The sequence below is a fragment of the Canis lupus genome, chromosome 3, assembly GCF_048164855.1.
Source record: "Canis lupus baileyi chromosome 3, mCanLup2.hap1, whole genome shotgun sequence".
NCBI classification, from domain to species: domain Eukaryota; kingdom Metazoa; phylum Chordata; class Mammalia; order Carnivora; family Canidae; genus Canis; species Canis lupus.
The window spans coordinates 37,278,977-37,301,983 of record NC_132840.1 but is presented as its reverse complement, the minus strand read 5'-3'; the positions used below and the strand labels follow the sequence as shown (position 1 = coordinate 37,301,983).

General features: G+C 41.2%; 1 protein-coding gene across 21 annotated transcripts in view; it reads left to right on the top strand.

The window, feature by feature from the left end:
• The window catches only part of DAB1 (DAB adaptor protein 1), a 1,169,270-nt gene that overhangs the window by 344,320 nt on the left and 801,943 nt on the right, over positions 1-23,007 (top strand). Inside the window, exon 1 of one of the 21 annotated variants that reach the window (XM_072820411.1) lies at positions 4,446-4,723. The exons of the other annotated variants lie outside the window; for them this stretch is intronic. The gene's annotated coding sequence lies outside the window, so the exon portion shown is untranslated. Of the gene's footprint in view, positions 1-4,445; positions 4,724-23,007 lie in introns of those variants that run through there. 21 annotated transcript variants of the gene reach the window in all.

The window sequence follows — 23,007 nt, the reverse complement described above, 5'->3', positions numbered from 1 at the left end:
AAAATCTAGACTCCAGTTGATCAAATAACTATCCTAAGGTCACACTTGAGGAAAGATATGAAGTCAGAAATTAAAAGCAGGTCTTTCAACAGTTGAACCCATCCTTTTCTTTTTATATCATTCTTTAACACTATATTCTACCCACTGCAAAAATTGAGGTCTGTTTTAAGTTTCCTGCTCTACCTGCCAAGTCAAACAGGATTAGTACCCAGCATTTCCAGTGGCCATGGACAGCCTAACACAGCACCTGCCGAGGGGAGTTTTTTACACAATCATTTTGTGTCTGTGTGGTGATCCTGTGATTCACCTTTATTGCCCTTGGTAATGTTACTTAACCACTTTGGGACATACTTTCCTCATCTGTAAAATGGGAATAGTAACTACTTCATTAAAAATATTAATGAAGGTAATCCAGCATTTAGTTGGTATTGAATTAAATGTTCATCCTTTCCAACATTGACTATAGATACTCACCACCCTGGCAGTAACACCCATTCACTTGATAATCATCTCCAATGAAGACAGACACCACTAAACAATCAATGTCATACTTTACATTTCTTGAGCACTAGTTCATGAATTGTAGTGGATATTTTAGTTGTTATCTCAATTAATCCTCACAAGAACTCCATGATGCATATATTGAGACTGCTATACCCATTTTACAGATGCAGAAAGCGAGTCTTAGCAAGATAACACAATTTACCCAGATGTAGCACGGTTAGGATGTGATCAAGTCAGAAGTCAAATGCAGGTCCCTCTGACTCCAGAAGAAATGCTCCATTATAACCATGCACCCCCTGCCTCCTAAGCAAGACTAGCTGTGCTGTGACAAGTGCCCAGCTGCCTCACTAATTAGCCTCTGTGTCAGACGATAGTCAGCACAGGGCCTGAAGCTGGCGGCAGGAGATGTATATCTCAATTAGGCTTCAAGTTAACTTCCAGAGACGGAAGGAAGGTTGAATCTCAGAAGTTGCTAAGTGAATGAAATTGAAACAGCCAGAAATGACTTGCCTTAGGGGAAACAGACTCATGGCTTCCTGGGTCACAGAAATTTTGTTTCCTCTCTCTGGCAGAGTGCTGAGCCAACAAAAGTCATACACTGCCGTACAGTTTGCTCAGGTAAAAACTTTAAAGAGGGTTGGCAATTTGAGCCAAATGCAGAGAGAAAGATCTATGACATGACAGCTTCTGTCTCTGAGTGACCATGCAGCAGTGAGGCAATGTGGTGCCATGTCTGCTCTGAGCATAGGTCCCAGAGTTAGACCAAAATAGGTTCAGATCCTGGCCCCTGATCATGCACTGGTTTTGAGCAAGTCAGATTCTTCAACTATGGAAAATGGCATGTGATACTGACTCAGCAGACTTGTAGAGAAGATTTAATTAGATCAGGAAAGTGCTAGGCACTTAGCACATAGTAACCATTCAATATATGCTAGTTATTGGGGGTTTATGTCTGTAAAGAGCCATAAAGAAGTGTCCCTAGAACATAGGCATATTATATCAGCTATACTTATTATCTCAGTGTTTTGACAATTTCAGAATGCAGCTTCTCTTACTGTTAACCCTCTAGTTCAGTACACACCCAAAAATAATACAACTAGAAATATAGCTCCCCAAAATACTTTGTGGCTCATAGATGTTTTGCTTAAATTATTTTCAGATATCCCCAAGTCTTCTAAAAACCCACTTTCATGGTAAGATAATGCAAAATGGCTAAAATTAAAAAGATCGATAACCATGAATGTTGGCAAGGGTGTAGAGCTACTACTGCTCCCATATATCATTGGCAGAGTGCAAAATTGTATATCCACACTGGAAAAGGGCTTGTGAGTATCTTGTAGAATTGAACACACACCTAATCTATGATCCAGTGGATCTGCAACTTGCCACCTATCAAAGAAAAGGAAAGCACATACCCATGAAAGACTTTTATCAGAATATTCACAGTAGATGTGTTCATTCTAGTCCTGGAAATAGCCAATTGTCCATTTATAAGAAATAGGCAATCAAATGGTGGCATAGGTATACAAATGACTACTGACCAGCAATAAAAATGAACAATTTACTGATACACACAATACTATGGGTGAGTGTCAAAAACCTTGCTGAGTAAAAGAAGCCTTACACAAAAAAAAGTACATATTGTTTGATCCCATTTATTTGAAGTTCTAGAACAGGCAAAACCTGTAATGGGGGAAAAAAAGAAAAGTGGTTGTCTCTGGAGTCTGAATGGGAATGGACTTCTTTCTAGTGGGCAATGGCAGGGTTTCATATCTCAATAAGGGCTTTCCTTAGACAAGCACATGCATTTGTCAAAACTCAGCATGAAAGTTCACATAAGATTTGTGCCTTGCACTGTATCTAACCTTTACCTCCAAAGAAAACAAATAACAAATGTTAAACAAAAGAAACAAATGTTGAACTCTAGTTAATGATATTCATGCTAAAGTATTTAGGGAGAAAATGCACAGATGTCTTCAGTTTAATTTAAAATGCATGGAAAAATAAGATGAGCTGATGAATGGTAACAGAGATGGATAGATAGGCATGTGATAAAATAAGTAGAAAAAATGTTAAGTGGATGGTGGGTATATAGGTATTCATTATAGAATTTTCTGTATGTTTGAAAGTTTGCATCATGACAGGGAAAAAGAAAAAAAAACTTCTTTAACAGATACTAGTCTTTTCAAATAAAGAGATAATTCTAATGGCCAGATTGGAAGTCTAAATCAAATGTATCACATTAAGGAATGTACCTTCAAGTTTGTTGTTAAATTTTAAGTTGATAAGCCTGACTTGCAGGCCATTGAGGATCAGAATAAAATGTGATTTACTAAAGGAATTGAATGACAGCTTATGGTTTGCATTCATTGCCACTGGATAATTTTTTTAAGACTTTATTTTTTAGAGTCGTTTTAGGTTCAGAGCAAAATCAAACGGAAGGTACAGAGATTTCTCATCTCTCCCCTGTCTGCACACTTGCATAGCCTGCCCTATTATCAATATTCCCCACCAGAGTGGTGCACTTACTAAACTGATAAATGTATGTTGACCCGTCATTGTCACCCTAAATTGGTAGTGTACACTAGGGTTCACTCTCAGTCTTGTATATTCTGTGGCTTTGAGTAAATGTATATGACATATATCCACCATTACGATATCATACAGAATACTTTCACCTCACTAGAGAATTCTTGCTACCTCTTTGCTCCTGTTGAATGAGGAGGTGACTCTAGTAGCCATGTGTGGTTCCTTTGAACCTCATGAGTGTGATTCAATTCCCTATAGGTAGAGCCAACGAGGAAGACTGAGGCCAGACCTCTCATCTCACAGGGTAGCTAGCTATCTTCTATCCCCACACCTCAGACTCCTCAGGAGAGATCTCTGTGGAGCTGTGGAAAGGTACCTTCTTTATGCAAATGAAGAGAGTAAGTAAGGTCTTCATGTACAGGAAGGGAACTGCCCTGTGCATAGTACTTAGCTGAACTTGATTTAACCATCCCACTTTGGTCATCATTGACTACATTTCACAGATGAGGAGACTGAAGATCAGAGAGGTTCATTCATTTGTCTGTACTCATATAAGTCAGGAATGGCAGGAGTAGGGACTTGAATTCAACCTGTCTAGCTTCCAAGTTTGTGACCTCCTACCACTTAAAGTTGCTGGAAAGGGAGATGTCTTCTGAGGGACATAGGATCCAGAATGCATTTTCTCTGAGAAACTAAATTATCAAAAGTAGTTGGGTACAATAGAAATTGTATCTTTTATACCTGTACTTTTTTACAATTTGGGGCAAAGTAGGCTTCTCTCAGCTTGCTTGGGAACCTAACTCCTACACATGACATGATATTGAGGAGAGTTGATGTCCCAAGATTTCAGCCCATGACTTACAGGCTTTTGAGACAAGCTTTCCATGAGCTAGAAGCTATCTGTATTAGTTATAGCTGATTCTTATATATGGCTTTGCTATTTAAAAAGTACCTTTATATCTGTTTTCTTGTGGGAGCCCCATTGCCATTCTGCAACACAGAAAAAACAAGGATAGGATCATTATCTCCATCTGATGAGTGCCAGGGAGATCAGGAAAGAGATCCAGAAGTTTGCCACATACTAGGTGAGGGACAGAGCCAATTTGAGAATCCAAGCCCCAGGACACCCAGTTCAGTATGGCTCACACCTCACCCACTTTTTATGCCAGTTTGGCTGCCTGCCTGTGGGCCCAGGCTAATTTACATGTGAAATCTTGCAAGTTCTTGGTAGGTGACCAGTATATAATGTGTAACTAATGAGATAAAGTACAATTTCACTTTTGTTACCAAGGAGGGGGAACTCTCGAGGGGATCATAATAATCGGGCCTTTCTCAGCGGAACTCAGAGAGTTTTATGGGCACAGAGAAACAATCCATCCTCACAATGGACCAGTGTGCCTGGGAACTCCCATTGTCCTCGCCATTCTGTGGAGGAGGAAAGAACATTAAGAGATTTGGCCCAGGGTCACCAGCACCCAGGCCGTCAATCATACCATCTCAGTGACAGAGCAAGGAGTGGAACTGTGACTCCTGTGTAACCATCCATGAGAACATGCTCCAGCTATCACATTGTGTAATGTATTTTTAAATACCCCAAAGAGCTCTTGTCAAGAAGCAGAAATGGACATTCCATACAACAGTGTTGAGACTCATCAGCAAGCCACATGTCCAAGGTCAAAAGGAAACCAGGGTAGGCCCTAGAGAAACCTCAGACCTCTTTATATCATCAGCCTATGAACATATGTATTTTTTATCTGTGAAGGAACATGCCTTTGCTTAAGATATCTAATCAAGCCTGCCATTAACTTGCTTTGTGTCTTTGGGTGAGTCACTTTACATCTTTGGGCCTCTGTTTACTCCTCTGGAAAATGACAGCTGGAGCAGATGACATATATTCTTTAGAACCTTAAGAAAAGAAGAACCTTACCTGGAGAAATTGAGAGCATTTTTTTCTAGTCTGAATCTCTCTGAGAGCAAGGACTGTGTTCTGTTCTCTCTGGCCCCAATGTCTAGCCCAGTTCCTGACACATAAATATGGCTTGATGAATGTTGAGTGAGTGAATAAAAATGGCACAGCCCCTTTGCTTAGGATGAGCAATGTTATCATAAATTCTGTACATCGCTTGCATGTATTTCAAGTGTGACCCATTTCATGCTGGAAATGCTGGTTGTTAATCATCCTAGAGGCCTGTCAGAATGTAATCGCTGGCTCCAAGATGTTCTCATGACACAGAAGGCCAAGTCTTTCTGTTACTGCAGAGGTCTGAATAAGAGCTGATGGGCAAAGTTAGAGAGTGAGAGAGGAACTCAACTCAAGGCATACTTTTCTAATTGTGACATGTGCTAAAGGGTTAATTTTTAGAGCCAGGAGTAAAGGATCTTGATGAGAGACCATATGGCCACTAGACACTAGAAGAAAACCAGAGCCTCCTTTCACACCCATGGTTTTGTGTTTATCAGCCTGCTCTTCATATGGGAGGTGCATAGGTATTTGTCTTAGAAGATATGGCTTTGAATTCTTTCCCAAAACTTACTCATCATGGGACCCTAAGTAAGTCTAATACATTAATACAACTTATGATGACGATGAAAACTAGCACTTAAGAGGCCATAGATATCAAGTGCTTCACGGACTTTTGTTTCCTTTACATTAAGTTGTTTGATCTGTTTGAAGAAGGACCAATAATTGGTATCCATTAGGTAAGTAAACTGAGGCATGGAGAGAATTTAGGTATGTCACCCCAGGCCTTCTAGTGAGAAGGTGACAGATCCAGCAATTCATTCTCCAGACTCCGAAGTGGGAGTTCTCTGTCAGTAAAACTCTGTCCTTGTTATTAAGACTATAAAATTGGCATTGTAATATTTGATCATTCTAATTGGGTAGTTATGAAAATCAAATAAGTTTCAAATTGTTTTCTCTTCCATCAGATGGGCTGTGAGGTTCATGGTTCATCTGGATATCCTTCAAAGTGTTGGATTCATCAACAGTGCCCAGTAACTGTTTGCTGAATAAATATACAAATTGATGGAGAGAATACTTCTCAGATCTTTTATTATGCTTGTGGGCATTGTATATTTCCACAAGGGTGTTATCTTGATGTACATTTCTCAACTTGCTTGTCCATGGACACTTTTTTCATGGAACAAATATAAACATGTCATGGGATGGTGGTTCCTCAGGGCAAAGCTTCTTCAGACAACAGACTCTCAGGCTGTGCACTCTACCCAGCTTCTGTTTTCTCTCTTTATTTTAGTTCCTCTCACTTGTGCAATGATTTCCAGACTTCCTCCTTCCTTTTTTCCTACCTTTCTCCTTCTTTCTACCTTCTTTCTCTCCTTCCCAACTGCCTAACTGCAGGTCTCTGCTATGTGCTACAAAGTAGGCTGATTGGTACCAGAACCATAACTTTGATGAGCTCAGCATCAGTGAGAAAAACAGACATGTAAGCTTTACATGATGTCATTATTGTGGGTGTTATAACAGAGGAAGAGTGTGGGATACAGTGAAGATGTAAAGGAGTCAATCAGAACAAGTCATTTTTAAGCTAATCTTGAGAAATGAGCAAAGAACAATGACAGAAAATGAAGGGAAGTTCATTTCCATCAAGGAAAACATAAAGTACAAAGCCATGGGTCATAGAACAGCCTGGGATATCCAGAGAGCTGCACATTTGACTGGAGTACAGCCTTCAGGGTAATAATGGAGTAGTGGAGGGGTGATGATGGGAGAAGCAGGACATGGGCCTCATGTTTGCATGTTTGAAACCATGATTAAGTTCTTTGTCTATCATACATCGGAAACTTTTCTAACTACCTTTGGTTAATGTGAGGAAATTAGTGTTACTCATTGACCTTGTTGTGTCTGTGAATCTGCCTGGTCCAGCCTTTTCCAACATGTATTTTACTGAATTCTCGTATTATGAGATGAACTACATACATGTACCCACACATGCATGCAAACACACACATACATACACAAAATTCCAAGGAACAATAAATTTGGAAAATAGACCCATTGGTACATTAAAAATTGAAGGTTTTTCATTTGTTTGTTTATCCTTGGAACTCTTTATTTGTTGAGGAACATATATTAGCATTCCATAGAACACACTTTAGGAAAACTTTTCTGACATTCTGAAATACTGAAAATGACACTGCTATTACAACTTCAGAAATTGCCAGGGGCCTAGAGACACTGGGCTGGAAGCTATTGCTACCATCTGAGCCTTACAGAAGTGATAAGAACTGCTTAATGTCAATAGGGCATGACTGATGGAGAACCAGAGTTCAGGTCTCCTTGTTCTGGTCCAGGTCTCATTTTATTATACTAATATATAGTCCAACAAAACTCAACAGGCATTTACTGGGGAATCCATGTGCTTGTCACTGTGCTGTCTGCCAAGGATTATATCAAAGTTTGCTCTCTAATAGGAAAAATAAGACTACACCAACAGATGGACAAATAGTGTCAGGTGGGGAATATCGTCATGTAGAAGAACAAGGCAAGATGAGGGAATGAAGAATAAGAAAGGTGCTATTTTGTAAAAGTGGGAAAGGAAGGACTAGGGTGAGATTTAAGGTTGTGAGAGGCAGCTCTATAGATATATGAGGGCAGTACCTTCCAAGCTGAGGGAAAAGCTGGTGCACCGGTGGGAGAGTTCAAGCAACATGACAGGCTAGTGTGGATGGAACAGAATGAGCAGGAGAAATGAAGTTAGGATGTGGAGTTCAAGGAGTGATGAGGGCCATAGCTGTGTGAGTCCTTGGGCCATGGTAAGGACATCTGTTCTATTTGGGGTTTTTTAAAAAAATATTTTATTTATTAACTTGAGGGAGAGTGAAAGCGAGAGAGATTACAGAGGGAGAGAGAGAAGCAGACTCACCACTGAGTGGAGAGCCCCATGTGGGGCTTGATCCCAGGACCCTGAGCTCATAACCTAGGCAGAAGGCAGACATTTAACCAACTAAGCCATCCAGGTGCCCCTATGTAGGGGTTTTGAGTGGATAATTGATCTGATCTGACTTAGGTTTTAAGAAAGCTCAGTAGTGCTTCTTTCTCTGTGGAGAAGAGACCAAGAGACCAGTAGTGAGGGTAGTACTGAGGTCTGAGTGAGAGACGACAGTGGGTCAGCACAAGGAGGGAGTAGCAGAGTGGCAAAAAGCAGTCTGATTCTGGATCAATGTGAAAAGTACAGTGGATAGGAGTCACTGAGAATCAGATGAAAGAGAGAAGAGACAGCATAGCTCTGAGGATTGGCCTGGTGGCATGGAGGGGCCATCTTTTGAGATGAAGAAAGTGATGTGCTTCTGACCCTTTGGAACTTAATGTTTAGTAAGAAAGTCAGCATTTTTAGGGTCCTTTTATTTCTATTGCTATAAAAGGAACACATATCCTGGTAAAAACTATTAAAACAGTGCAAAATGCATATAGTAAGATGTCAGTTCCCTGATTTCTCTCCAAAAATGCAATTTTTCCAGATACAGTCTAAGAGTACATGTAGGTATGTGTGTGAATATATTATATTCACTTTTATTTTTTTATTACATTGGTTTAGTCCATATACATTGTACTGCAGTTTACTTTTCCCACTAAATAACATATCTTAAATGTTAGTCTATACTGGTATTTATATATAGAGAGAGACTTCATTCTTCTAACAATACAACAGTGTATTCCATTGTATTGCTATATTGTAATGAATTTAATTAATTCCCTACTGAAGGACACTAAGATTATTTCCAGTGTTTTTAATTTGTTAATGATACAGATGAATAATATCTTTAAACATGTGCATCATACAGATGTGGACTTAGATCTATAGAATAAATTCCTGGAAGTAGATTTTGTGACTCAAAAGGAATGTGTATATTTAAATGCTGATCCATCAAAAGGGTTGAACCAATTCATTGTCCAGCAACAATGCATGATGATACCGTCAAGATGAAAAACCTTTATTATAACAGTGAAACCAATGACAACTTATATGTGTGTTGCTTTATATTTGCCAGAGAATCTTCTAATTATTATTTGTTTAGTTACCAAAATAACTCTAGAAAGTAGATATTTTGGATTCTTATTTTATAAGTGAGGATAGGGAGATTTGGAGAGATTGATCACTTGCCCAGCTAGTGAATGGTAAAGCCGAGATTTGATTTCTCCCAGATTTCTCAGATGTCAATGCCCAGATAGACTCTAGTTTAGCCTTGTCAGAAAAAAGCTTTCCCAAACCCACAGACTACTGTTGCTTATAGATTGAACACCCTGCCCCTGAAAAATAACCAGGCATTAGCTGGATAAGACCTTGGCAGAAATGCTGATGAGAGCACATAGCCACAGCATGAAGGTCAGACTAAATGACCTTCAGGGCCCTTTCTGCCCTACTGGTTCCATGGTTTAAGCTAACTCACTTCTTAGCCTTAATAGCTGCATTGATAAAATGAAAATAATATCTCCTGCTTCTAACTACATGGGAGTGTCATAAAGATAAAGGAAATTGTACACCTGTTATTTGTACAACAACAGATAAATCCACATTAGGCTAGTGGTGGGGAGGAGGTGCTGCCGTGGTGTGGAGCTGTCCAGTCTTCTTGGCCTCCCCAGGCCTTTATCAGGAATAAGTTCCCTCAAATGGATCTGTGTTCAATACCGTTGCCAAGATGGACATGTGCTTACATACACACATTGAACTACTTCCAAATCACTGACACAGTATGTAGGGATTCACAGATTTTTTTACTCAGCTATTAGAAATGACAAATACCCACCATTTGCTTCAACATGGATGGAACTGGAGGGTATTATGCTGAGTGAAGTAAGTCAGTCGGAGAAGGACAAACATTATATGTTCTCATTCATTTGGGGAATATAAATAATAGTGAAAGGGAATATAAGGGAAGGGAGAAGAAATGTGTGGGAAATATCAGAAAGGGAGACAGAACGTAAAGACTGCTAACTCTAGGAAACGAACTAGGGGTGGTAGAAGGGGAGGAGGGCGGGGGGTGGGAGTGAATGGGTGACGGGCACTGGGGGTTATTCTGTATGTTAGTAAATTGAACACCAATAAAAAATAAATTAAAAAAAATTTTTTATTTTTAATAAAGTCCCCCTAATCTGACATCTAGCTCAGCCCCTAAAGCTGTATACTTTTGTCCATTGACTCCTGTAAATTTCACAACAATCTCACAAGCGAAGCATTACTTATCACCTCCTTTTTCTGAGAGGGTGGACACCAAAATTCAGAAGAGGTGATGTTTCTCTGTCAAGATCACACAGCAGGCAAGTAGGGGGCAGAGTGGGGATTAGAACCTAGGTTGTCCGATGTGGAGTTTGTGTGCTTTTATCTTCCAATGTTTAGCTCAAGCTTTATTCCCCGTAGACTCTGGGAAGACATCCCTGACTGCTGTTCACCCCATGCTGCATGCCTTGCTAGCACCTGTTGACCTACCTCATGAAGCTGTATATGTATAAATACAAAAGTACATTTCTATAAGCTCAAGTAGAGTGTGGAGTTCTTTAAGGGCAGGGCGGTCATGGTGGCTTCTTTACTTTGACATCCCCATCCCTTAAAATGGGGCATCAGCCATAGCGCTAGAGTAGGAAGGAGCTGCCAATTTTGAATGTCTATGTGTGTCAGGAAGCAGAGCACACAGGGAACAGAACAACCCAGGTTTCAGAACAAGCTCTGTCTTACTCCAAATCCTGGGATCTTATAAGTATACCAACACCCTCTCACCTACCCTGTGTGATTAGCATGAAGTCCGAAATCCATTTTTTGTGTAAATAGAGTTTTATTGGAATATAGCCAGGCCTGTTTGTTTACACATTGCTTATTGAAAGTGCTTTAAAAAAACAGCTTCACTGAGATATAATTCACTAAGCTGCAACTTATCCATTTAAAGTGTAAACCGAGTTAAAAAATTGTGTCCTATTCTTGCAAGACAAGAGGACAGTAGGAAACTGTCTCCTTATTGGTGTGTTGCAAATGAAGCAGTGCCCATGTGCTGAACAAGGGGAGAAGGTGAAGAAAGGGGACAATTGGAGGGGACTGCTGGGCAATTGGACTTGGCCCCTGATTTCAGTTTTAACCTAAAGACTTTAAGCAGATGAGTTCCCAGAAGTACATGGATAGTTGATTTCAGAGCACCCAATGCCTCCTCTCTTTAAAAGAAAATATACCCAAACAACCCATCTATCAAGGTACATGTCTCCTTAATGTGCAGCTAGACAAGGTAACAGTGGGAAGGAAACAGGAATGCTAATGAGCATAATAAAAGATAAAAAGAAGAATTAGTAAAACATGCTGTAGAGCTCAAAGGTAGATGTGATCACAGAAGCTTTCAAAGCCCTTTATGTCCTTTTTTCATTTAACCTTTACCCCACTTGCATGGGATAGGATTATTCTCCCCAGTTCACAGGTGAGGAGCACGGATGAATCTTTCAAGATTCAGTAGACTCCAAGCACATGTTCCTAAAGCATTCAGCCAAACCCCAGGGCTCTCTGGACTCCCATGGGGACAATGCCATCCAAGACTGCCCTATGCTACAAAAAAGGGTAGATGGCTTGGAAACTGAGATCTGGCATGGGCCTGGGCACTGGGGAATGTGAGAGAGAACAGGGGGAGTAGGACAGACACATTTAGGGAAGAACGTTCAGACTGGCCCCACTGGTGGGGACCATCCCTCCTAGGGATGACTAGGGGGCAGATATATATGTGTGGGTTGTGGAGTCAGCCTGCTGGCATCCAATGCTGGCTGTTCTGCATATTAGCAGTATAACCTTATGCAAGTTCCCTGACCTGTGCCTCAGTTTCCTAGCCTCACTCTTGTTTTTTCCTAAGGTTATTTTGAGAACTAAATGAACTGATTTTTCAAAGCCCAAAAATATTGCCCAGTATGTAGTGAGCACTTAGGGCATGTTGACTGGTAGGATTACACATTCAGAAATACCGTCTGGATCTAGAATATAAAAGGACTTGGATTCTTGGAACAGGCTGTAGAGCTCATCTTTGATTCTATAGAATCTTTGATTCTATAGCACTGGATTTTTTGAACCTGCTGAAATCTGCGCTCTGGGAAGGTCTACCTGTGTTAGAAAGGATTAAAGTAGCGGGAGAACTGGAGCCAAGGGATGGTGAAGGGGCTGCTGCCAAAGGCTTTATGGTAATTCCATTCATTGTCTGGGAGAGAGAGGAAGGCTGGCCCTGCTGACCACACGTGGGTTTGGCAGAGTCTGTCAAACAGCCTGCTCTGAGGTGCTGGGTGGGCCCAGATTCCACTGTCTGGGAGGACTTTTGCCTATTTATAGAAAATAGAGAGAGAAAATAGAGATCATTTTCTTTCACTTGCCTGGGAGAGTGACCATCTTTATGGAGCACTGAGGAAGAAGGCTTGGAGTGTATACATAGAGTTGCCAGCTCAGGAGCTGGCAGCAGGGTGGAAGCACCATCCCCAACCAGCAGCCTAGCTGAGCCAGGCTCTATTTTAAGCATGTCAAAGGGCTCACCTAAAATTCTCTTCCTAGGAGACAGCCTAACAGCATGCCATTATGCTGTTTCTGGGTAATGGTAGGCTCTACGCTTGGCTACACAGAGTCTCCCCCAAAATTAACCCCTGCCACACGTGCCATCTTCCCTCTTCCTCCCATGACAATAATTGTTGGGAGTTGGACTCCAGGGGCTCCAAGCTCATCGGCTGCTTGGCTCCCTTACTGCTCCACGGCACAACCCCCCCCAAGCCTTTAATATAATGCAGGTGGGCCTTCTCTGAGTCTGCCTCTCCATACTGAGCGAGGCTTTGGCTAAATGTGGTACCCAATAACTTCAAGGGATCAAGTGCTTTCAAGAAATTTTTCCTCTAAGAAGATGAGCTGGGGGGGAATTGAAAGCAAGGCTGCCAGCTTTGATGTCTTAAGTATGAAATTTCAATGGCTTACCAGCTGCCAAGCTCTGGTTTTAGCACAGACGGAGTAAGATTTAAGGAAATGATCACATCACCTGCCCTATGGGAGACAAGTAATGATGGCAGAGCAGCCCAAGGAACCCAGAGCAGGAGACAGGGAGATTCTGACCTGGCATTTTCAGTTGGCCATGGTGATCTGCTGCATCTCTCTCTTCTTTTTAGAGATAATTTGGTTTGGTATTTTTCCACTGCAAAATACATACTTACATCAGAAATTCAGAAAATACTGAAAATTGGAAAAAGGAAGACATTTTTTTTTTACAATTCTCCAAAGAAAAAGTTTGGTATATTTCCTTATAGTTCTGTATCTAAGATTTTAAAAGTTGTTATATTAGTTCTTTGTTTATTTGCCTTCCTACATGTCTGCCTGTTTATCTAGTTTAATTATGATGATTGTCCTTGTTGTTGTTGATTTCTTAATTTATTTGGTTGGTTTTACTTTTGTCCAATCAGCATGGTAAAATACATTTTTAAGTTAGTGCAAAATCTCTGCAATCTACATAAATACTTGTTGGACCAGGAATTGCCTGGAGTCAGGGTACATGGAAAGCTTATGAAAATGTGAGAATGGTGCCTAGGAATCTGAATTTTAATGATAATTTCAGATGATTTGCAGGCATATGTTTACAAGCCACACTTTGAAAAACACTGCATTTTTAAAAAGATACTATTTTTAAGTAATCTCTGTACCCAATGTGGCATTCAAACTCACAACCCCAAGATCAAGAGTCACATGCTCTACCACCTGAGCCAGGCAGGCACGCCTTAAAACATTTACATCAAGCTAAATACCATGGTTCTGTTGATTCATTGAGTGGATTTTTCATATACTTATCCATTTTTATCATAGTGAATACCTAGGTTGTTTGCAGTTTTCATTAAGCATAAACAATGCCACAATGAATATCTTTGGTTATTCATTTACTCATTCATTCAAAAAGTGTGTTTTGAGTACTGTACAAGTTAAGCCTTTTCCCAGGTGCTGGAAAGGCCAGTGACCAAACCGACCACTTCCTGCTCTTATTGAGCTTTTACCTAATGGAGAGAAAGACAAATAGAATCACAAAATTAGATTATTGTAAATTGTGATGAATGCTATAATAGAAAAGATTCAGGCTGCTATGGGCAGATGACTCATTTAGACTTAGAGGCCAGAAAAGCCTCCATGAGGAGGTGACAGGTCAGTGAAGCTTGAGGGAAGAATCAGAGTTAGCCAATATCACTTTTAAGGTTTGCAGTAGAATTATAGGATTAAGGGGTACTGACTTTTCACACAACCTTCCTAATCCCCACCTCAGTTTTCAGTGTCCATGTTCACATGTGCAGGATGTATATTGGACAAGGTCCAGTCAGGAGAAGACAAACCGCATTTGGTGTTTTACACAGAGGAGTTTTGATACAGGGGATTGATTGTAAATTATTCAAAAGTTTGAAAGAATGGGGTACCTGGATGGCTCAGTGGTTGAGCGTCTGCCTTTATACTCAGGTCGTGATCCTGGGGTCCTAGGATTGAGTCTTGTATTAAGCTCCCCACGGAAAAAAAAAAAAAAAAAAAAAAAAAAAAACTCCCCACGGAGAGCCTACTTCTCCCTCTGCCTATGTCTCTGCCTCTCTCTCTGTCTCTCATGAATAAATAAATCTTTTTTTTTTTTTAAGGTTGAAAGAACAAAAGAAGAAGGTGAGTAGGTCAGAGATTAGTATGTATAGGAAGTAGCTACCATACCTAGTCTTGAGTGAACATAAGGCAAGTTGTGGTGTTTGCAATGCCTGGCAGTCCTCTCCTGCTAAGCCACACTGTGAAGGGCCAGGGAGAACAGCTCGTGCTGGAGTCAGAGATAAGGCATGGCTTGTGCTGGGACATCCAGGTGCTAAGCTAACACTGCGTGGCTGACGTGGGAGTTCAGGGTCACCACTTGGCTGGTGCTGAGATTCAGCACCAGTTCTGGGATTCAGGGAGAGGCTTGGCCCTACAGAGGAGGAAACTGCCAGAGATGCCAGAGATCCTAGCTGTCCACTGCTCCTGGAAGGTTGCGGATAGACACTGGAAGCAGGAAGTGAGTTCCTTTTCCCTTCTTCCTGCCTTGTAGTATCCTACCTGGTCTCTCTATTGACAAAACCTAAGTAGAAGCCACTAGGCAAAAGAACATAAGAAGTGCAGGTTTGGGGGTCATAAGCAGAGAAGGGCAGAAATGGGACCCGAGACTGAATAGGTATATGACCTGCACACAGAGAAAGGAGACATCATTTTACTAGTGCCCTTCCTCCTCTGACCTTGGGTACTGCCCCTGGGGGAAATTAGACCAACTCAGTAGTTATCCATTCCATTGCTCCTCTACCCTCGTCCCCAGTCCTTTCTTTTCTAAATGTCTTTGTACATAAATCTGACTCTGAATTAATATGTCAACATTCTGTTGATTAAATAGTTAGATGACGAATGAATTGTAGCTGCTCCTAGATATTGCTAAGAATCTAGTACCATGCAAAGGGTCTACATTTGCTCTTTCCATCAAGCCTCACATGTGCCCCTTCCATTTGGCAGTGAGACTATAGCTCCAAGAAGTGCAGTGACTGGCTTACCATCACACATTTCCTAAGTAGTGTTGAGATCCAGACCCAGGTTCCCTAGCCTCCATACCTGCTACTCCTTTAGATTCTTCCATGGTATAGGCCAACATTTAAAGGCCATTCTTGGATTATTCTTAAAAGCAGGTGGAGAGCAGCTTGTTGAACATTCTGAGTTTATGTGAGGATATATCGGTAGTAACCTAGAAGCCAACTGACCCTGGAAGTCCAGTAGAAATGACAGTCTTGCCACTCAAGGCCATGGCTCTGGGCTCCTGTCTGAAACCCTCCACTGACCTTTTCCTAACACTTGGCATTTTAGTGTTCCGTTGATTACAGAACACTTACATGCAGCACAGAGTTGACTGTTTGTTAAAATGGAAAGTGGAAAAAAAATAGAAAAGAAAGTACACGCTTGCCAGAGCAGTGCTGTGGAACGGCTGTTCCCTAGGTATTCATCTCAGTACGTCTAAACACCTATAATTAAACTAGCTTTGGAGCAGTGCCTCTTGGAGAGGGTGAAAGAATCAATTCTGCAGCATTTGGATCTTGTTCTTTGTATACAGTGCTCAGCAGTGAAGATGTTCAAAAAAGACCAGATGCTATGGCTCAAGAATATAGTTACCAAGCTATTAGGATGAATGGATGATGGTCTGGTCTTGGGGACATCCAAGCTCAGGGCAGGAGAGGAAAGAGACAAGGGATGAATAGAGTGACCTCTAATTCTCTATGTCCGTACCCCAGTCTCATTTCTTCGCTAGGAATTGTATTTCTATACCCCGGATGCAGTGATCACTGGGTAGCTTTGTGTTAAACAGCTAATTAATGGGAACTGAAGTCAGCTGTTCTATTTATGAGACTCTGGAGCAGGCAGAGACACTTCACTCATCTGGAAAAATAAGTTGGGATCAAGCTGTATCTTCTATATAAATATGTGAGGCACTGCTGTCAGACGCCAGTACCAGCCAACACTGTCTGGCTTCACATGAATCATTGAAATGACCTGAACCTTCAGTCTGAGTTGATGGTAGCTAATGTGTGCCATATAATCTCATGTGCTCGGAATGTCTTGCGAACCAAGCACGCTATCAAGATACAGTTTTAATTAACATTTGCTTTTTAGATAATATACGCAATTTATTTTGGCAAGAGTTCATTGAATGTAAAATCTACATAATTAAGATACTAAACCTGCAATATTTTTTCTTTGCTGTAATTTTTGCTAAATGACACAGATTCAGCAACATTTATTATCCAGCAGATAGCTGCAGTGGGCAATCACAATTTCATATCTTCTTTTTTTCTTTTTCTCTTTGCTTCTCTAACCAAAGAATACAAAGTCATATAATCAATTTTACTCACTTTTAAAATTCAAGGGTATCAGATTGTTTTATTAGTTCAATTTGATGTTAAAAATTAAGCAAAGAAAGCATGTTCATTATTCTCCTGCACTGAAATCTGCTATAACAATAGGGCTTATTTTAGATTTTAATATTATTTTGTGAGTTTACTTCAGTACATTTTTCACCATCATGACAGGATTATGGGGCATGATCAACCAGGAACACACTGGTAAAGACCTTAATGATCATTAAGATAACTCCTCATTTTACAAAGAAAGCCATGGCTACTGAGTCTCCTAGTGGCAATGTGACTTGCCCAAAGTCATATAACACATTGGAGCCAGGACCAAGACCAGACCCTTGACTAGCACAGCTCGCTTTCCATTGTTCCAGCAACTTCCCTTTAAGAAACATTTGCCCTCTACCCACAAAGAGCCTCTTCCGCCATCATTGACTATGCCTTGTAAACTTAGAAATGCCTCCATACTTTGTAAAATAGGCATGTTTGGGGGAAGGGGAGCAAAATAGACCTGGTTCCCCAAACCCTTGCCTTTAGTGAAGAGCAGCACGATGGCTGAATCCCAATTGCTTTGTTCTTTGTGATAATCCATATAATTGGGTCAGAGGGCTAATGACTTGGCTTCATGAATCTGAGCCATATGCCTCCATGATTTGCAGCCAGCTGCATGCCTGCGATGAGAGTGTTCATGATGGAAGCCCAGGGCCTCAGCTGAGAGAAGCAACAGCCAGACCAAAGCTGGAAGCGGGAAAAAGAATGGCCCCTGGTTATGAGGCCATTTTCTAGATGCTCCCTCCACCCCTTCCAATCTGCTTGGTTTCTGAGCTGCCAAGTTCCTCGCAGACAGGCCCTTGACAAGGGCCTTTCCCGAAGACTCTGACTGCACTCAGAATGTGGTAGGCAGGGATTGCGCCAGTGTCAGCCTCTTCTCTCAGATCTGTAGTAAGCTGCTAATTAGTGTCAGTAATTGCTGGAGGAGAGGATAGCTGGCTGCCCATCAGCATTGGGAAGGAGGGGGTGCTTGTGTCCTCCCTCTCTCCTGACTCCCTCCTCTCTAGCATTTAGCCATAAATCTATATCGGTTAAATCGGCTGTTGGTCTGCTTGTTGTAAAGGACGTCAGTGGAGTCGCGTCAGGTTAATGGGTTTGGCTAATGTATGGGCATAAGGATGAATAACCCGATCATGCATCGTAGCCAAAGGCAGGAGGATAGGGGTCTTTGAGAGTCATCAGAGCAGAGGGCTCACAGGTACACTTTGTGGTGAGGAGTCCCAATAAATCCCTTTCTTGGGCAACTCTATTAAAGGAACAAGAACAGTACTTTCTGTCTATGAGCCATAGGCCAGCAGATGGTGTGGAGGAACAGAAATCTCAGATTTTGTGCAGATCTATAGATCGAGGTTCTACTACTGGTGCTGCCACAAATGGCTATAACCTACGGCAAAGGATGAGCTTCTCTAAGCCTCTGCTTTTCCATCACCGCAATGGGGCTATAAATAACATCTATCTTACAGCATCATTTAGAGGTTGAAAGGAGCAAATATACATTCAATGTTCAGTACAATGCTGGGTATGTAATCATTGTTCGTGAAGTGAGCACTCAATAAATACCGTGAATAAAAATATGTAACACGGGGCACTAGGGTGTCTCAGTCAGTTAAGCGTCTACCTTTGGCTCAGGTCATGATCCCAGAGTCCTGGGATTGAGCCCTGCATCGGGGGTGAGATGGGGTGGAGTCCCTCCTCAGTGAGGAGTCTGCTTCTTCCTCTCTCTGCTCATGCTCTCTCTGTGTCTCTCTCAAGTAAATAAAAAAAATCTTTAAAAAACTAAAACAAAATATGTAACATACCAGACACATGGGTGCTTGTGTGCTAGTTAATTTCAGTGGGCTTTCATGGAGATCCTAGTATCCCTTTGCAGTCAGCTCAGAGGCTCTACTGGTTTCTGATTGCCCCATGGTCAGTGCTCCCTTCACCACCCCCTGCCAACTTTTTGGCATTGGTATATGAGGAAGAGGTAGAGGAACTATGGCCACCAGATATCTGTGCAGCATGTAGCCTTCTGTACCATATGTGCACCATGCATTAATGCCCAGTATGACAGTACTGAGAGCCCTGCTTATGGCCCAATAAAGCATTTTAAGACATACCACAAAACTTCTAGTTCACATACAGAATATCCAATGATACAGTGCAATTGTGCTTTAGCTTTATTTAATTATAAAATAATGCTATTGATATGTGTGTGGGGGTATATGTTTTTACCTTCTATTTCCCAAAGATCTAGGTATTTTCTTTGCCTCCAATATTCATTTGCTTAGCAAATATGTAATGTATATTACATTCTTATTTTTATATGTATGTTTGCTAAGAAAATGTGTATTTCCCATGTGCATACACATCTATTCATTTATTCATTCAACAAATATTTATTGAGCACCAAGTGAATCACAGAATTGTAGAGCTAGAAAGAGAGGACATGCAATCATCCTATTCAGGGCTCTTAATTTAGAGAAGAGGAAGATGGGATCTTAACCTGATAAATCCCACCTTCCCCCTAGGTACCCTTTCTCCCCTGTCTTCACTTAAAGTTCATGGCCCATCAATATAGTCACCTTATTAACAGGTCTCGATAGCTCTCCTTTCCCTCTATGTCCTGCTGGACTGTCCAGACCACAGCTCTGCAAAGCCTACCTGTCTCCCCTCTGCCTGGCACCAGAGCAGCTACATGTAGCTGAATAAAAGCACAACCTGATTGTACTTTGTGACTTCACACCTCCGTCTCAGGGAGTATGGCACAGTAGTTAGGAACTGAGACACGTTGCCTAGGTTGATATACTAGTTCTGCCATGTTCTAGCTGTGGAACCATGGGCAAGGGACTTAACCTCCCTGTGTCTTATTTTTCTCATGTAGAATAAGGATAACAATCTTTATCTCATAAGGTTGTTTTGATTAAAGGATTAAAAATATATGAGGCATTTAGAGCAGTGCCTGACACTATAGAGGTATATGTTCATTATTATTACTGAACACTCTACGTTGTGGTGCAAATTCCTCTATATACACAATGGCTGCTGGGTCTCCAACCAACCAAACCACATTCCAGGCAGCAGAAGGGGAAAGAGGCTTCTGCCTACAGAGTCAGCTCCTTTAGGAGTCCTTTCCAGAAGGTTCTCACAGTACTTCTATTTACAGCATCTGGTTTCATGGATCTTCCTGGCTGTAAGAGAGACTGGGAAATGACGTCTTTATTCCAAAAAGTATTGCACCCCAATGGGGATTCTGTTACTAAGGGAAAAGGGAATGGAATATCTTTAGACATGACAGACTCTACTACATCCACAAGGCCAAATTTAATGGACTTTTCTAATTTCTTCTCCCTTAGCTGCCCAGGAACATCCATTCCACTCCTCCATATACACTTGTCTGTCTTGGTTTCTTTGAGTCCATAGCCTATTGGTTTTCCTACTACTTCTCTGGCCACTGTGTTTCCATCTATTTTGCTGGCTTCTTCTCTTCTTCCCAATCTCTGTATGTGATGAGTCCTAGTTTACTACTGAAGTCCCTTCTCCAACTCCATTCACTCCCATGGTGGGTGACTGCTCCACTCGTGCTGCCAATTCCCAGACTCACATGTTTAACTCAGCCTTTACTCTAAACTCCACACTCATACCTAGGTGCCTTCTCCTCTTCACTTGTATACTGAATGACCATCTCAAAACTTACATTTTAAAGCATAAGTCTTGATTTCCCATCAAATGTGTTTCTTTCCCAGCCTTCTCCATCTCAACACATGGACATACCACCAATCTGCTTGAAGTTCAACACTTTAGAAACTATCCTTGATAGCTCCTCATCCTCTAATCCTCCACTCCCATTTGCAACCTCTGAAGAATTCTCAAATCTGTCCACCTTTTCCCACCTTGGTGAGCACTGCTCTGATCCAAGCCAGCAACATCTCTCACCTTGAATGCTGTGAGTTCATCTTAATGCATCTCTCTACTGCATGCTTTGCCTTAACCATAGAGGACAGTGGTTGAGTACCAAAACTCTGGAGACAGATGTCTGGGTTCAAATCTTAGCTCCAACATGTGCAACCTGTGTGACCTGGACAAGTTTCTTAACTTTTTTTGGTCTCATTTGTTTGTTCATCTATAAAATGAGAATAAAAACAGTACCTATTTCATATGGTTATTATGAGCACTAAATGAGTTAATATATGTAAGCACTCAGAGCAATGCCTGGCATATAATAAGCACAATCAATAAATGTTAGCTATTATCATCAGCTATTATTACCATGCATTTTTCATGGAGTAGCCAGAGCGATCTTTTAAAAACATAAATTAAATCCTATCATTCCTGTGCTTAAAACTCTCCAGTGATTTCCCTTTTCGGTGCAATAAAATGCTAACACATTACCAGGGCCAAAGGTCCCATATTTCCTAACCCTTGGTTCCTCCAATCTCTGCTCATAGCTCTGTCCCCATCATACACTATCCTCAAGCTATACCCGATTTATTTTCTGTCCTTTACCATTCCAAGCTCCTTGCTTTCTCTGGTGCATTGCCCTCATTCTTCCCTCTGTCTGGAATGTGCATCCCTCTTTCCAACTGTTCATAGGGCTGACTTTTCTTTTCTCAGATTTCAGCAAATGACCTCCCTCTCTTTGAAATCCTCCCTGCCATGTGCCTAAAGGAGTGTCCCTGCCCCAGTCATTCTTCCTCTTCTTTGCCATGGGACTTAGCACAATTTTCAGTTGTCTTATCAGTTTGTTGGCTTATTTTGTAGTCTACTCTTCCCTTTTACTACAGTGTGGGGTTTCTGAGACCACAGACTTCTCTTATCTCAAACAGTCATAGATCTGAGGACCTAAAACAGTGATTTTAGGTTTGTGAACACTTATGTTGTGAAGTGTTCACAACATAAGTGTTCACAAACCAGCTGGTGGACGAAAGGAGAGATGACCCTTGAGCCAAGATTTTAAGGAATAAATAGGAATTTTTCAGATACACAATGAGAGCAAGAATTTGAGGCAAAGGGAACAGCATTTGCAAATGCATACAGATGTGAAACAGGGTAGGGCCTTGCTATCAGAAAAATGTGGTGTGGTCTTTAGACCAGCAATATTGGCCTCATCTGAGAGCTTATTAGAAATGCAGAACTTTGGGTCTCCAGCCTAGACCCACTGAATCAGAATCCACATTTTAAGAAGACTTTCAGGTGATTCCTTTGAAAAGAACTGGAATAATATGTTCAAGGAACCAGTAATAGTCATTATGTCTAAAGTACACAGGGAAATATATGATCTAGGATATTAATTCAGCTGGTGTGTGAGACATAGAATAACAGTGGCTTAAAAACACCAGAGAAGTTTATTTGCATCTCATGTAAATCTCCAAGCTCAATGACCACTTTTTGCTAAGTTTATCAAGGGCCTGGACCATTCTAAGGAGTCTGGCAAGGTGAATTTTCTTTCTCTGTCCTCTGATCAAGATTGACTGTGATTTTGAGCTGCCACTTTGCGCTTAGTGGAAGCACTCATTGCTGGGCTGCATTGCACAATATCTGGTGGGCACCTACTACCTGCCAGACAGTGTTCTGGGGACATGGCAACGAGGGGATATAACTCCATCCTTTAAGGAGGTTGGCATGAAAATGGATTTTATAATACAGTTCCAGATCCCTCTGTGTGACTTGCCAGATTTCCCTGTTAGGAATAAAGGTCAGCAGGGTGAAGAGGAGGGATTGGGGAGTGAAGCCTCGGAGGACTGAGGTTGGGGAGAACCAGGGTGAGAGGGAGCTAGAAGACTTAAAATTTTCTCCTTCAAGAAATCCATTGGAGCAACAGAAAAAAAATAAAGACAGCAATGTGTTCTAACATACCAAGTAATACAAAAAAGGAATCCATGAATCTACAATATTAAAGTTTTATTTTTTAAAGTTGTATTAAAAGTTATTTGGGAAAAGGAAATACATACACTATCAAACAACATCCCACAGAGAACTGATTAATTACTCAGGGAAGGGGATAACCTTTTATCTTTACAATGACGAAATCTGGCAAACACCATATTTACTATGTGATCATT